Consider the following 14,616-nt stretch of genomic DNA (forward strand, 5'->3'; position numbering starts at 1 on the left):
TTATGGGCTGATCTATCCGTTGAGCCACTTTCACAATGATCCAATGGCTGAAATTCAACGTGTATGGTTAATTTAGGGTCATCGGGCCAAATATAAAGTTTCGACCAAACGGATGGTGGGAACCCTGTGATCTTGCAATCTGGACGATTTTCAAGCCTCTTCATTGTTGGTTACGTGTTTTCTCGAATCTTTGGCATGCAAATTCTTCAATCTCGATCCCGTGGGGTCTGTCCCTTACCTTGGTAATTTATGAGTGTTAAATCCATGCTTTTAGTACCCTTTTTCAGTCCAGACTCCTAAATTCACCTTGCAATACAAACACAATTAAGATAGGCAGTTAAACAGTATCATGTTCATTAAAATCAAGTAATTACTGGGGTCTAATTTGTAATCTTTTACCCTTAACACATATGGATGCTGGGAGACGGCTAACCCAGAACTGACACAGTCTCTCATCCCCCATGCTTTATTCGATCTAGGTTCATACTACAATGGCAGTTCGTCCTTCGTTGATTAGCTTACACTATTAACTCACCCTATTCACTTGTCTCTTACTGCAGTTGTTCCCAAGCATCCACCTTTGCTCGACAACGGGTCGTTGGCTCGGATCAGGGATCTGTGGGCCCGTGATGAAGGTCGACGATCTTAGAGAATCCTTCTCCAACCCAAGCGACTTCTCCAGGCAAGCTTAGACTCGGCCCTCACAAGTATGACCTTGGGTGAGATCTTTAGCCAAGCTTTACTACTTCGAGAACTTCCTTTGCTTGAAGACCTTTTCTAATGCATTTGTTTTTATACAAAGATGCCTAAGGCTTGGCCCTATATTTGCCCTCTCTCTAAGGTCCCTGCACCTCCTCAGGACGAGGGGGCAGCCCCGCAGAAAAAGAAGTAGAAGACTTCCTTAAAATCCAAGGGGAAGGTCGGCCCCTCTTACCTAGTCATCGTGGACGAGGGAGAGGGCAGGGAGGTGGAGACCTCCTCCAAGGCGGCGGGGACGGTCGTCCCTGACTTCCCTACCCCTGCTGGAACTTAAGGGTTCACGGAGCTTCTTTCTGAGGTCGCCTTTCTGAAGGGGTGGAGGTTAGAGAGCGGCGAGGGAACCGCCTTCATCGGACTGTGGAGGAGATCCTTCCTTGGGTCGATCGCCACACTTCTAATGTGGAGTATGTCACTTTGTTTGACTCTTCGACTGAGACGACTCATGTGCATGTGATGACCACCCTGTTCAGGGTAAGTATCTTGTCCGAAGTCAATTCGATCTTTCAGATTTGCTCGTACTCATCTTTCTCCTTTTTCTTCTATAGTTTGCTCCGTACATGTTGAAGTAGCGTACCGATTTTGCTCGGATGGGCGATCTGGCTGAGGGTGCCGAGAAGAAGGCGGCTCAGCTGGATCAGAGGGTGGCTCGACTGGATGCCGAGCTTGAGATCACGAAGACGGCTCTCGAGGCGTCTTTGGTTGAGAAGGCTGTGATGGCGATGCAGCTGGGGGAGGGTAAGCATGTGCACAATGAGTGTCATGCCGAGCTGCTTGAGACCAAGGCGGAGCTCGACAAGCTAAAGATGGAGATTAAGGGCATCATTGCCAAGGCTTAGGGGGAGGTCATCCGTCAGTTTGTATCCTCCCAGGCGTTCATGGATGAGAGTGACGCCCTCTTTCACCAAGGTTACGCTGAGTGTACGAAGGACATGAGGGCTTCCTTCCCCGACCTCAATCTCTCTGCTTTCGAGAGGCAAATTTGAGTTCTGATGGGTCAAGCGATGATGCGCCCCCTGATGCAGCTCCTGAGATGGCACTCGAGTCTTGAAGTTAATTTTGCAGAGAAGTATTTTCTCTCTTTTTTAACTTCAGGCACTTCAAGCACACTAGGTGCTTGAGCTTCAAGCACTTCATTCACGTCCACCATCATCTTCCTCTTTAAGATTCTGTTCACTGTCTAATGTACAAAAGTTGACGTTGTAGTTGATGTAAAGCCGATGTAATTAGACCATTTTGGGTTTTATCAATGAAAAACATTCCTTTTTATCGACCTTTGTAGGTTTGAGTTGAATAATTAGAATCGTCTATTTAGCTTTGTTGTTGGTGGTGGGATTGAAGCCGAGCTATTGCTCAGACATCAATCTGGTGCAAGTCAAAGTCATTGCAGCCAAGTGAATCTTAGTTGGATCTTTATCAGATCTTCGTAGGATCTTGGTCAAATCTTTATCAGATCTTAGTCAGATCCTGCCAAATATAGGTCAAATATTGATCGAGCAGAGAACAGGTGAATTTATTGACATAACTTTGACTAGTATAAAAAATGAGTATCGCTCTGGTCTGTTTATGGGTAGTAGATCTTCACGTGCTCGGCATTCCATGGGTGCGAGAGCAACTAGCTGTCAAGGTTTTCTAGTCGGTACAACCCGAGTCAGCTCGTATGCGATACCACATAGGGCCCTTCCTAGTTCGGACCCAGGGCTCCTGTTCCTACTTATTTAGTGTTCTAGAATACATTTCAAAGAACCACATCTCTAACTCAAAACCTTTAAATCTTAATCGAGCATTGTAAAACTGCGATACCTGCTGCTGGCGAACATTGGTTCGAAATCGAGCTTGCTCTCTCCGCTCTTCTAGGAGGTCGAGACTGAGGGACATAATCTCGCTATTGGCCGGCTCGTTGAATGGGCCTGTTGGGGCTATAGGTAACTCGATCTCTATGGGGGTAACTGCCTCTACTCCGTATGTTAGAGAGAACAAGGTCTCTCCAGTGGCTATCCGAACAGTAGTTCGGTAAGCCCATAGAACTTTGGGAAGTTCTTTGGCCCACACTCCTTTAGCATTCTTGAGCTTGGTTCGAAGATGGTGCTTGATTATCCTGTTGATTGCCTCTACTTGCCCATTCGCCTGTGGATGTCGTGGCGAAGAGTAGACATTTTGAATCCCAAGGTTCTTGCACATCTCTTGATATTGCTTTTTCTCGAACTATTTCCCGTTATCAGAGACAATAGTCTGAGGAATTTTGAACCTGCATATGATATTTTTCCATACAAAATCCATGATATTTTATTTGGTTATCTTCGGTAATGGTTCGGCTTCTACCCACTTGGTGAAATAATCGATTGTTACTATAGCGAACTTGGTTTGGCCTTTGTATGTAGGGAGGGTCGATGATGTCAGTCCCCCATTGAGCAAATGGCCAAGGTCTGGCCATTGGCGTGAGCTTTTTTGTTGGCTATTGAGGAATGTTCACAAACCTCTGGCACGTGTCACATTTGTAAGGCCTGTATCCTAGTTCGTACCATTTCATGGATTCTCGTTATCCTTTTCATCGAATTTCAGTGACCCACGGCCTGTAACCGGCATTTGCGCATGACCCTGAGTCATAACCTGTCAACCTGAGTCGACTCAACCCGAGACTTTTACCCTAGTGACTGTGTCGTCGCCGCGGTTCCAACACCTCATCTCACGCACCAAGGCGATACTCATGTTAGGAGCTGTGGGCCCGAGCATATCTCGAGAAAATGCCATGCAATTGTAAGTACACACATCAAGGGTCCGTTCTAAGAGAGGAATCTCTACAAATATCCCATCAATCCCATCAAGGGTCAAGTATAAGTCAAGTACACACATCACTCAAACCATCACTCAACCCATCACAACCCATACCTCTCTTACACAACTACCCCAAAAGTTAACATTTCTATCCCATCTCCTCTCTCTCTCTCTCTCTCTCTCTCTCCCCCATCCATCACTCCATCCCATCTTCTCTCTCTTATTTCTCCATTCTCTTCCAATCAACTAAAGGAGAACTCAACGTCCAAGCTTTCTAACCTCCAAGAGAGCCAAGTGTGGCCCACTTCCTACCCTGTCATCTCCCATCTCCACGCTTCATTTTTCATCATCATCCATCAAGATTAAAGCCAAGGAGTTTGGCATTCCATCGAACCAAGAAGATCAACAGTGGGTGATCATAGTGCTATATCTTGATTTTCTTTTAAAGGCCCACTTGATGTAAGTATTGTATAAGGGATGGCCCAATAGTGGTGGAGTCCCTCCCCTTCACGTTCCTCTCTCTTTCTCTTTCTCTCTCTCTCCCTCTTTTATGATGGTGTGTGGCCCACCTGTTCTAGACCGCTCGATCATGAGGCCCACCTTGCTACCTGCCCATTGGGACAGGCCCTGGATGAAGGAAAAATATATATCAACTTAATCCAAATATGTGGCCCACTGGACGTGGGACCACCGTGATTTATGAGTTTCATCCACACTGTCCACTGTCAGGACGGTGTGACCACATGGTGTATGTGTTTCATCCACACCGTCCACTATCAGGACAGTGGGACCACTTCGTGTATAGATCACATCCACACCGTCCATCTCTATGAGGACCACCATGATTTTGCATCTTATCTACACCATCCAGCCTGTTGGACGGTGAGACACCTCTTTGATATATGTGTTTCGCCAATGCTATCTGTCTATCTGGATGAAGATAAAACACATACATCACCTTGATTAGTGGGCCACTACATGGCACCACCTTGATGATGCGTTACATCCACCATCCGGCCCATAGACGGTGGGTCCCAACCATGATGCATGTGTGTTATCAATGTCATCCACCCATTTTCATCTGGGCCATCCATCTGTTGGATGGCTAGTAGCTGGACGCTGCCCACTGACATTAACAGGTTTTGTGGGTCCCACATGGACTTTATGGGTTTCATCCACACCATCTGTCCATCTGGATAGTGGGTCCCACATAGCAGAAATGATGCTGTATTGATGTCAGAAGCTCTGTGGGGCCCACTGATGTATGTATTGTATTCCACACTGTCCATAAGGTGGACTCTACTATGATGTATGGGTCTTATCCCCACAGTCCAGATGGTTGGATGGTGGGACCCACCATTGATGTATTTATTCTATATCCACACTGTCTATCAGGTGGACCACACTACAACCAGTGAGGGGTTGAACGTTTACCATTAAAACCCCTTTTGGGATGTGCAGAAGTTTTCGATCAGTATGAAATTTGTTTTTCCACTTAATCCAGGTCCTTGTGACCGTATAGACAGATTGGATGAAAAATAAATGTTATGGTGGGCACCTTGTGGATTTTAAATAGTGGAAATCGTTATCTCCACCGCTATTTAGGGTGCGGTCCAGATGATCTTTTGGTATGATTCATTTTTGGGTAAAGATCTCTAAAATAGATGAATGGTGCAGATGGTGCGACCCACTTGATGTATGTTGGGCCCATCTCATGTGGCCCTTTGTGATGTGTATCGGGCCCATTGGTGTGGCCCATTAATGCGGCCCACTTGTTGTATTTAAGGCCCATGTGATGCAGCCCCTTGGGATGTGAATTAGGCCCACCTGGATGTATTTGTGGCCTATACTTGAGGCCAAGGTGGTATGGTATTTTCAGCCCATTGATGCGGCCCACTTGTTGTATTCGAGACCCATGGGCGAGGCCCATTGAGATGTATCTGAGGCCCATGGGCGAGGCCCATTATGATGTATTCGAGGCCCATGGGTGTGGCCCATTATGATACATTTGAGGCCCATGAGTGAGGCCAAATGTGATGTATGTGTGGCCCATTACGTTGTGTATGAATCTATTGCATGAGGCCATGGGCCCACTTCATGTTAGGCTTTACTTGGGCCACTCCTTAGGAGCAATGTTAGTTAAATGTCCACATTGATGGGTAATGATGGTTAAATGTCCTCATTGTGACATTCCCTTAGGCCTTGTTAGGCCCATTCACATCATTCTCTAAGTATGTTGACCCTAATTATTGGACCCCATTTACATGATTCATCTATTTTCATTAGGTTATCCCAATATGTTGGGCCCCCATTGGTTGTTAGTAGGATTAATTCTTTATTTTGGAGTCCATCTAGGACTCATTTGGGCTCCCTAGGGCATCTTGCAGGGCTATATAATAAAATGTAGAAGGAACCCTTTCTAGATCCTTAGGCTATGGGTAGGCCACTTAGGCCCAACCTTGATATAGGAGGGGGGTACATCGTCATCATATAACATGCTTAGTATAGCCCCATGATTCATACCCATACGCATCATATGTATGCTTGATATGAAGAGTGATTGATTATATCACATGCCATTAGGCAGATTGTTATGAGATTCCTTGATAAGGGGAGTTGTCCACATGAGCGCATGGTACGCGGATGACTGCTGTATGACTGGATAGCATGATTCATGCATCTCGCATTGTGTGAAATGTATACTGTATGCCCCAGCGACATCAGGGCCATAGCCTCCACAAACATATCATGGTTGGAAGGATTGGACACCGAAAATCATGTTCTATATGGGGTCCTATAGATGTCCCTGGGTGAAATTTCCTAAACCCTTATAGTACTAAGAGGTTGCTTCAATGTCTATACTGAGTAGATGCATAAGTGTTGAGTACCGAATACTAGGAAGCCATACTTTCCACTGTGTTGTGGTCAGTTGGAAGGGGGTGCGGCCTTACCCGCCTAAGAGGAGGGGGTAAACCTAGGCTGAGTTTGACCATCTCAAGGAATGAGTCCGCTATCGATGACTCAGGCCCGATATTGGCAGGTGGATAGTGAGGTCTCTTCCACTCACCTTATTTTGCATGATGGGGCGACAATGTGGTTTGAAGTGTACTAGACCCCGGTGATATTCCAGAGTTGAGCTATATTGATATGTGGACTTAGATGAGGGTTGGTATGCTTGAGTTGCATCTTGTATCGCATGGCCTTGGTATGGCCGACGTCATTCATGCCTTGCATCACATAGCCTTGGTATGGCTGATAGTATTCATGGATTCACCAGCATATTCCGCATCACTCTGATATTACATAATTATATTATTACGTCGCGTACACACTTACACCACCCTCTAAGCTTTCTATAGGCTTATGCACGACTATTGCGTGCAGGTGACATTGGATTGCAGCAGCGCTGAGGCAGGAGCACGTAGTAGATCATCTTGGAGCTTTTGTATATCTTTATTTTTTCCTTTTTCTCATTGTACTCATAAGTTTTTTATCATAGTGGAAATGTGATGGAGTTATCGATTGTTATTTGTGGATTATGCTTTTGATTATTCTTATTACCAATCAAATTCATGTTGAAAATCCTCCTCGTAGGATCCTAGGATTGGAACCTGGCGTATGGGCGCTGGGAGCCGAAAGTGGGGTACTAAGGAGGCTGTTAGCGTGGGGTTTGGCGATCGAGAATTTTGTGAGCCCGATTTTCAAGTTTGGGGTGTGACAACATATTTGGATGAGCTTTTGGGCATTATGTTGGATGGTCGGCCAATAATATCCTTGTCGGATAACTTTGTGTGCTAATGAGCATCCTCTCAAGTGGTTTCCATAAATTCCTTTGTGGATCTCCCTTAGGACGTACTTTACTTCCTCTGGTCGGACACACCTTAAGTAAGGGAGGTAAAATCCTTCCTTGTAAAGTACACCATTGAGCATGGTATATCAGGCAGCCTTGACTTTCATTTGTCGGGCTTCCACTCAATCCTTAGGGAGTTCGTTGCTCTCAAGGTACTGGATAATTGGATCCATCCATGTTGGTTCCGAACTAACTGGAAGGACGAGCATAGGGTCGGCCTCATCGATGCTCGGTTTAGCCAAGAACTCGATCGGGATGGATCTTGAAATTTCGTCCTCCTCTGCTATAGTGAGCTTTGCCAACATGTCGGCTTTGGAATTCTCCGCCTGTGGAATCAAGGCGATGTTGCACTTCTAGAAACTTCTGATTAATTTCCTGGCTTTTTGGAGATAGGCTTTCAGACGTTCTTTCTTGGCTTGGTAGATGTCGGCTATTTGGTTGACGATCAATTGTGAGTCACTAAAGACGTTTAGACACTGAGCCCCTATGTTTGCCGCTAGTTTGAGTCCGACGATCAAGGCTTCATATTCTACCGTATTGTTGGAGGCTTGAAATCCAAATCTCAAGACATACCATATGCACTTATGGTCAGGAGTCTCAAGGACTACCCCGACCCTTGGAGTTGGAGGAGTCATCAACGTAAAGCATCCAGTGTGGAGGGTCAAGAAGAGCTTGGGGATCTGATGGTCCCGTAAGTTGTTGTTCCACCGACCTTTCGGGGAGGAGCCCGATCCTAAGTAGGTCAGCAATGGATCGGTCGTCGAACAATTCTTGCTCTGGAGTTTGCGTTAGTTTGACAATGAAGTCAGCCACTGCTTAGCCCTTGATTGCGACTCGTGGCTAATACTTGATGTCGAACTCACTCAGTTCTATCGCCCACTTTGTCAGCTGGCCCGAGGCTTCAGATTTTTATAGGACTTGATGTAGTGAATGATCAGTCAGAACAATGATTGAGTGGGCTTGGAAATGTGGCCGCAGGTGTCGGGAAGATGTGACTAAGGCTAGATCCAATTTTTCTAAGGTCGAATACTTCGTCTCTGCAGAAACTAATGCCTTGTTGACGTAATAGATTGGTAACTGCTTCCCCTCGTGTTCCCTTATTAATGTCAAGATGACTGCTGCATCAGATACGGCCAGATACAGCAGTAGAGTTTCACCGAGCTCGGGTTTAGAGAGTGATGGAGGTGATCCCAGGTATTCCTTGAGTTGTTGGAAAGCTGTCTCACATTCTTCGGTCCATTCGATAATTTGTATCCCCTTTAACTGTTTGAAGAAAGGGAGGCATTTATCAGTATTTCTGGATATGAGGCGGTTAGGAGTAGCTATTCTTCTAGTTAGCCTTTGTATGTCTTTGATCGTCTTTGGAGAGTGCATGTCGAGGAAGGCCTGGATTTTTTTCGGATTCGCTTCGATCCCTCGCTGGCTGACCAAAAATTTGAGGAACTTTCCTGAGCTTATGCCGAAAGCGCATTTGCTCGGGTTTAGTTTCATCCAGTATTTACAGAGAATGAGAAACATCTCCTCTAGGTCAGCCATGTGATCTGTGGCTTTTATTCTCTTGACGAACATGTCATCGATATAAACCTCCATGGTTCGCCCTATTTGGTGGGCGGATATCTTGTTGACCAACCTTTGATAGGTCACTCCTACGTTCTTTAAACCGAAAGACATCATGAAATAACAATAAAGACCTTTGTTAGTGACAAGGGTGGTTTAGATTTATCTATTGGGTGCATTACAATCTAATTATATCCTGAATATGCATCCATAAAACTAAGCAATTCGTGGCCTGCGGTACTGTCAACCAGCTGATCGATCCTGGGAAGTGGGAAGCTGTCTTTGGGGCAAGCTTTGTTCAAGTCTGTGTAATCAACACGGACACTCCATTTCTCATTAGCCTTCTCGACCAGTACGACATTGGCCACCTAGTCCGGGTAGTAAACTTCTTCGATGAAGTTAGCTTTGAGGAGCTTACCAACCTCTTCTCCAATCACTGTAAATCTTTTCGAGCCGAGGGTGTGTCACTTCTGTCAAACTAGCCGGTAGGACGGGTCGATGTTCAGTTGATGCGTGATGATGGCGGGATCAATGCCCTACATGTCCTCGTGGGACCATGCGAAAATGATGATAAAGTGTCAAAGGAGGGCTACCAATTTATCTCACAATAGTGGTGTCAGGGACAACCCAAATTGAACAGTCTTAGAGGGATCGAACTCGTCCAAAGGGATCGGAATACGGTCATCCATGGGTCAGCCTTGTTCTTGAGATTCCTCTCACAGGTCCAAGGATTCGATCATCATTGTTTCGCGCGGAATCCTTAATGCCATTGCGTAACACTGTCGACCATCCTGTTGGTCGCCTTCAATGATCTTACACCATACTTGGTTGGGAACTTTATGGCAAGGTGGTAGGTTGATACTGATGCTCGGAGGAGGCATAGTGATCGTCGGCCAAGGATGGCATTGTAGACGGATGATTGGTCAACTACAAGGAAGTTGACAATCACGGTGGTCTGATTTTAATCATCCCTAGCCATAAGAGGGAGCTAGATAGCTCCTTCGGGCATAACTTGTGCCCCTGAAAACCCGGTCAGGGGAGTCTTCACTGATCGAAGAGAAGCCTGATCAATGCCCATCTTATTGAAGGCTTGGAGGAAAAGCATGTCCTCAGAAAACCCTATGTCGACAAGAATTCAAAAGATCTTCCGATTAGCTATGGTAATAGTAATCACTAACGCATCATCCTGAGGGTGGTGAACACCTCAGGCATCTTCATCGGTGAAGGTTACACTGTACCTCTCTAGCTTCCTCTCTTTTGAGGGTTGGATAAGGACCATAATTTCTACCTTTAGGCGACTGATGCTTCTTAAATGTATCTTTTGGGCATTGTTTGAATCGCCCCCGCCTTTGTGACCCCCAAAAATCGTGCAAATCTCCCCAGTTGGTTGGTTGTCGATTGGTTGCTACTCGGCAAATGTAACCTGGATTCCTTCTTGATCTACATGCTTGCCGAGGTGACCTTCCTGAATAAGCATTCCAATCTTCTATTTGAGGTGGTAACAGTCACTCATGTTATACCCATGATCCCTGAAAAGGGTGATGTAAGACCCATGTCCTAGTCCGTACCGTTCCATTAGCTTCCGCGATCCTTCCGGTCGAATTCTGGCAACCTTCGTACCGTATCTGACGATTGTGCGCAATCCTAAACCAGGTTCCGCATACCGAAGTCGGCTCGAACCGAAACTTGTATCATAACGACCGCGCCGTCGTCACGGTTCCAACACCGTGACTCGCACACCAAACCGATACCTAGGCTGGGAGATGTAGGCTAGCGTTTGTTTCGAAGAAACGTCGTGCATTGCGATTATCGAGGGAATCTCTACCACATGTCCCATCAATCGATCAATCAAGTACACTCCATACCTCAAGTACAAGTCAAGTACATGCAACCCATCTCTCTCTTTTCCATAAGTCAACTCTCTCTCTCCCTACCCATCCCTCTTTTTCCAATTTTCAAACCAAACCATACCTCCCATCACCTCTCCTTACATCACCCACACTCCATCACCTCTTATCACCCATCACTTCTCTCTCTCTCTCTCATTTCTCAAATCTCCCAATCAACAAAAAATTTCACACATCCAACCCCTCTCTCCCAAACCACAAGTGTGGTCCACCTTCTCATCTTCCATCTATACCCTCTTATCTCTCATCCACACCATCAATCTCCCATCAACCTCCATCAAAAGGCAAGCTAAGGAGCATTGGAGTCTAAGGGACAAAGAAGAAGGAAGATAAGGTGGGTGATCTACCGTTGTTTTCAATTTTAAGGGCCACTTGTTGTGGGACCCACTTGATGTATGTGTTGTATCAATGGAGGGCCCATAGTGGCGGGGTCCCTCCTCTCTATCACCGTATATCTCTCTCTCTCTAGCTCTCTCTCTCTCTCTCTCTCTCTCTCTCTCTCTCTTTCTTTCCCCTCCCTTGAATGAAGTGGTCCCTACCAAATCATGTTAAATCCACTCCATTCATCAATGGTGAGGCCCACCACATTTTAGGCAAAAATCACCATTCGGTGGGAATATATATATATATGGTATATTATAATTATATTATGCTAATATATAAATATACATATATATATAGTTGGTGGGCCACGTCCATGTGGGACCCACCACAATGCATGTGTTTATCCATACCATCCAGCGTCACTGGACGCTGGACGGGCGAGGCTAACATGGAGTGTGTATACTGACATGGGTGTGTAGTAACATAAAAAAAAAGGAAAAGTTTCTTTTAGGGTGGGCCGTTCATGTAGGCCCCACCTTGATGTATATATAAAATCCAAGCCGTCCATCCTTCTCCTCAGATCACTTTAGGCGTTGAGCCAAATTTTCAGACCAATCCGTCATTTAGTCGATCAGAGGCAGTAGAATCCAATGGCTGGATTGGATTTTTCAGATTTGGGCCATACCTATGAAAAACCACAGATTCAAAAAAAAACAAGCAGCATGCAGCAGCAGCGCTGCTACTGTCAGAGCGCCGCAGGTGCTGCCTGCGGCTAACGACGGACAGACCAGCTGGGCGTCACGACTCCAGCTGTGGGCCCCATGTGATGCATTTTAAACATTAACATCGTGCGTTTGGTGGGCCATCCTCCTTGCTATGATCCACCCAAAAATCAGCCGTATATGGAACTCAGGTGGGCCATACCATCTAAAATCATGTGAGGACATGTTTAAACATATAAAATTACTCGATGAGGCCTACCTGAAATTTGGATGTGGCTGGAAATTGGCCCGAACACTCAGCCAGGTGGGACACACATAATGGGTGGGCTGGATTTGTGAACCATATCATGGTGGGCCCTAGTCCACGTGACCTCATGAATAGATTGGATGGTAATAAACATTACCGTGGGCCCAAGGTCCACGTGACGCGTGAACAGTTTGGATGGCAAACAAACATCACTGTGGGTCCTACCCCCCCTGGTCCACGTGACCTTATAAATAGTTTGGATGTCATATAAATAGTACAGTGGGCCCTAGGTTTGAGTGGCCTTATGAACAGTTTGGATGTCAAATAAATAATACCGTGGGCCCCTAGGTCTGAGTGATCTTATCAATGGGTTGGATGAGAAATAAACATTATGGTAAGCCCCACATGGGACCCACTTATGTATGTATTCTAATCCACACCCTTCGTTAGTGTGGGCTCCACCATGATGCATGTGTTTCATCCAAATCGTCCAACCATTTTGGAGATTATTTAAGGCCCATTGTTGAGGCCCACCTTGATGTATTGGTGGTACTTGTTGAGGCCCACTTTGATTTGTATAGGGCCCATTGTGATGTATGCAAGGCCCATGTGACTAGGCCCATGTTGATGCATTTGTGGCCCATCCTTGAGGCCCACCTTGATATATATATGTGTGTGTGTGTGTGTGTGTGTGTGTGAGACCCATGTATGAGGCTATTTGATGTATTAGAGGCCCATGGGTCGAGGCCCAATAGGACGTACATAATGTCCCTTATAGTGTGACTCCACCATAGCATATGTATTAACATTCATAACGGGCCACGCCTTGGGAGCAATGCTGGTTTGACGTCCACATTGAATGGATAATGTTGGTTAAATGTCCGCATTATAACTCTCCCTAAGGCCCACTGATAGGCCCATACTTGTAGTAAGTAGGCCGTCTAGGCCTATTGTCGTTATACACGGAGCCCATCTCTTTATACATGTTTAGTATAGATCCATGATTCATGATCATTCGCATCATATGTATGGCTGATGTGAGGAGTGACCGATCATAGCATATGCCTTCGGGCAGACTATTTATGGGCTCCCTGATAGGTGGAGTTACCCCATATAAGTGCATGGTACACGCAAGACTGTTGCATGACTAATAGTGTGACTCATGCACTTGCATTTATGTGATTGTAGTTATTGTATGCCCTAGCGACATCAGGGCCATAGCCTCCACAGACACATCATGGATGGCAGGATTGGATACCAAAAATATTTGGTTCTAGCATACGGGCGCCATAGATGTCCCTAGGTGAAAATCCCTAAACCCGATGGTACCAAAGGATGACTCCAACATCGAGACCGAGTGGATACATGAGTGAGCGAAGGCCATATACCAGTAGGTCACGTCTCTCACTATGTCGTGGTCGGTTGGAAAGGGGTGTGACCTTACCCTCCTAAGTGGGGGGGCAATTTCTAGGTTAAGTTTGACCAGCTTGAGGAATCGGTCCCCTATCGACGAGTCGGGCCCGATATTGGCAGGTAAATAGTGAGGTCTCTTTCACCCTCCCAGTTGTGCATCCGGATAGGGCCGGCAAGCTGGCGTAGAGTGTACTTGACCCCGGTGATTATTCATACTGAGAACCGCACTGATTTGATGCTCTAGTGAGGAGCTGCACTGATATATGGATGAGGATTAACATGCTTGACTTGCACTCTGCATCGCATGGCTTTGATGTGGCCGATCACATTCATGTTTTGCACTGCATGGCCTTGGTATGGCTGATTGCATACATGTGTCCATCAGCATGATCCCGCATTTCTCTGACCTTGCATCCTGAGCATGCTCATATTGCGCACACACTTACACCACCCTCTAAGCTTTCTATAAGCTTATGCACGATTAATGCGTGCAGGTGACGCCAAGTCGTAGTCGTAGCATAACAGCAGAAGGAGTGTGTGGTCGAGCCTTTGGAGTTTTGTTATTCGCATTATCTTGTATTTTCCTTCAGATGTATTGTACTTAAAGTTTTTCTTTTATTATAGTGGATTTTGTGATGGTGTTCTTGTGTTTATTGTTCGTGGGTTATGCTTTTGGTTATGCTCATTACGAATTAAATGATATTAGAAATCCTCCTTATGGGATCCCAGGATCGGAACCTGGTAAATAGGTACCGGGAGCCGAGAATGGGGTTCTACGAAGGCTGTCTGTGCCGGATTTGGCGATCGGGAATTTTGTGAGCCCGGTTTCTGAGTTCGGGGCGTGACAAAAGTTGGTATCAGAGCATAACTTGGGAATAACTAGGAACAACATCACATGTTTGCTATGAGTTTAGGACGATTAGGTTCTGAATGCGAAACCTTCCGATTGAATCCTCCAACGTGCGATTCTTAAGGTTGATTAGCGTCCTTATTCTTCTTATAGGACATGCCGCCTAGGAGAGTGACCCGAGCGCACCCCGCTCCACCACCTGAGGCTCCAGCTTT

This window comes from Magnolia sinica, chromosome 6, assembly GCF_029962835.1.
Source record: "Magnolia sinica isolate HGM2019 chromosome 6, MsV1, whole genome shotgun sequence".
NCBI classification, from domain to species: domain Eukaryota; kingdom Viridiplantae; phylum Streptophyta; class Magnoliopsida; order Magnoliales; family Magnoliaceae; genus Magnolia; species Magnolia sinica.